The 2,984-nt window shown below is 30.6% G+C and overlaps 1 long non-coding RNA gene across 1 annotated transcript; it reads right to left on the reverse strand.

The window, feature by feature from the left end:
• Positions 1 to 352: 352 nt before the first annotated feature.
• On the reverse strand, positions 353 to 2,412 carry LOC124894267. Its single transcript, XR_007051112.1, has 2 exons — positions 2,006 to 2,412; positions 353 to 747 (listed from the first exon to the last, which is right to left on the reverse strand). It is a non-coding gene; the product is annotated as an uncharacterized LOC124894267 (long non-coding RNA).
• Between the last annotated feature and the right edge of the window lie 572 nt (positions 2,413 to 2,984).

The following is a 2,984-nucleotide window of genomic DNA, read 5'->3' on the forward strand; positions in this document are numbered from 1 at the left end:
CAAGGTAGAGGCTAGATTGCATACACATCACTCTTGAATAAAGTTTGAAGATGTGCCCTTTGTTTGATTACTTTGATGAGAGAAGTCGTAAAAATGCTGCAAGAAGTTGGTGCCGGAAATAATCATCCCAGGACAACGTTTAATTCGATGAGAGAAGTCGTAAAGATGTTGCAAGAAGTTGGTGCCGGATGGACAGTGATGATTCATATAGTCTTGCCTAACTTGTTAGATAGTCAACATGTTTTGCCTAAATGGATGCACAACAATGATTCATATGGTCGTGTCCAAGTTGTTAAGATAGTCAACATATTTTGCTTAAATGGAACGAAATTAACAACGCTGATTCATATGGTCGAGCCCAACTTAATTTAGGATTAAAGCATATTTAGTCACACTTGTTATTCCTTTTCATTCAAAAAAAAGAAACACAGTAAAAATTTTATTCATTTGAATTTGTTCATTATTATTCTTTGTTCATTATTATTCTTACTAAAAAAAGCACTAAAGACAAATAAAATAAAATACATACAAGATAAATACTCATTTGTTGTCTAGTGCACATATTGTTGTTTAATCAAGTTCAACCAAATGACTTATTTTAACCCCTCCCTGGAATTATAGGCTCTTTTGTTTCACTGGCACTCGAATTCATAACCATAGGATGGAGTGGCCCATCATTTATAACTTGTGGTAGTAATCTCCTTCCGAATTTTGAGATTTCAGAATCTATATTCCATCTCGCGCTGACTGAAATTCAATTATATAAGTTCATCAAAATTAGATTATGATTGGTGTAAGATAATTAAAATGCATAAATTCAAACAATAAATGTAGCAACACCTATATGCTAGAACGGAGATTCTAAATCACTACTACCATAATATGTAGAAATTAGACGGGCAGATTCAGAATTTTCACCAAGGGGATTCAAAATTAGAATAAATAAACAAACGAATTAGTTGAAGGAGGTTCAACATCTACTATTACTATATATACATAAAAAATAGTTTTAATCATGTATAAATAATATAATTTTCTAACGAAAACGGTTGGGATGAACCCATGTCTTTAAGCTGATTCCGCCCAAATTAGTGATATATTATCAAAATATTTATAGTTACGAGTAATTTAGCAACAAATTAGCAACGGAATTGATAGTTATTTTCAATTTTTTTCGTTTTTAGTGAATATATATAATGATTAAAATATAAAATTATAACATATAATCATTTGAATTTTTCATTATTATCCTTACAAATTAAAATAATGTGATCTTGCTCGGAAAAATAATGAGACTCTTCAAGAAATACTCCCAAATGAAGCCAAAGAAAGTAAGACAAATAAAATATAAATTTAAAATACATATAAGGAAAATACTAATTTGTTGTTTGATCAAGGTCAACAAATTATTTTTTTAACCCCTCCCTCGAACACCCATTGTTTTTGCTCCTTTGACACTCGAACTCATAACTCTAGGATTGAATTTCGGAACATTTATAATTTGCAGTAATAATCTCCTTCCGAATCTTGAGATTTCAGGATCTATATCTCATCCCACGCTGACTGAAATTCAATTATATAAATTTGTCAAAATTAGATTATTTCATTATGGTTGGTATAAGATAAAATGCACACATTCAAACAATAACTAGTTTAGCAACACCTATATGTCAAGAGTCTGCTGCTAATCCTAATTAATGAAGGATTAGTAATAAAAGAAAAAGGGTCAGCTATGTACGAGGTCGAATCGCAAGAATTTATTTTACGCAGCATTTTTGTAAGAGGTTGTTTTCACGGCTTGAACTCGTGATCTTCTGGTCACATGACAATCGCCTTTATAATTGATTTAGTGATATATCATCAAACCATTTAATTTTGTTATTTACGAGCAATTTAACAATAAATTAAAGACCAAATCCATAGTTATTTTCCCTTTTTGTAGTGAATCTATATAAAGATAAAAATACAGAATTATAATGTAGAGATAAGCAAGAAGGAATCTAACCATTGGGTGCCATGAGAAAAATAGTGAATATGAAGCCAATCTTCAACAACACCATGCTAGAAATGAAACCCTTCATAGTGTAGTATGTGAACATGTCATTGCTTTTAGGAGGCCCTAATTTATAGACCTTTGTAATATAGCGTTTTATTTTATTATTTATACTTTGAATTTTTTTAGGATTTTACAAGACGAGTTCAATTCTATTAAGTTTTTGGAGGCTATAATATTCTAAACTCAACTTAAGGCTACATAAAGGGTATAACATATTTCTCAAAAACTCTTGGATATTCATAAAGAGGTCAAGGCGTTAAAAGCCGTCTGTCTTAAAGTCTGCCCGATATTCTTCATGCTCAAATATAAATCTTTCTATATTCGAGAAATATTCTTCTAACGATTCTTAAATTACATAGATAATCAAGAGAGAATGAAGGCAAGATTGTATGTTCTACTTGCAATAATTTAATGAAATTGCATTAAATTATTAGAGGGTGACAATATTGATAGGTTATGTAGTATATTGTAAATTGTAATCCACTAGATTGACTATGCAACCTAAAGATGATATTCAAAGTTTCCGACTTAGCTGGCTTCCCATTTTTCAAAGTCAAATCCCTAATTTAAATCCACTTTCGGTATAAAATAAAATTAAAAAATAATTCATATGGTTATAAGATATTTCTATTAATAAGTAAAAGTAATGTAGAATGTTGTTGATTCTTGGTGGCCCATTTAAAAATAAAAATGTTGACTTTATGTTATGATTGAGAAGTGGTTGGGGGAGCACCCAAATAAAAACTGCAAATTACTTAGGGATAGGGGCACGCATAGGCATATTCAGGATTTCGAGATGATGAGCACTATTATAAAAATATTTCAAGCGTGGGTTAATATATTTATGTTCTGAGGTGGCTCTGACTATTGTTTCTTCTTCTGTGCCAGTATCCGAGTATGATATTCTGAGTTAAGGAGTTCAACCTTT

This window comes from Capsicum annuum, unplaced genomic scaffold (genome assembly GCF_002878395.1).
Source record: "Capsicum annuum cultivar UCD-10X-F1 unplaced genomic scaffold, UCD10Xv1.1 ctg72562, whole genome shotgun sequence".
Lineage (NCBI taxonomy): Eukaryota > Viridiplantae > Streptophyta > Magnoliopsida > Solanales > Solanaceae > Capsicum > Capsicum annuum.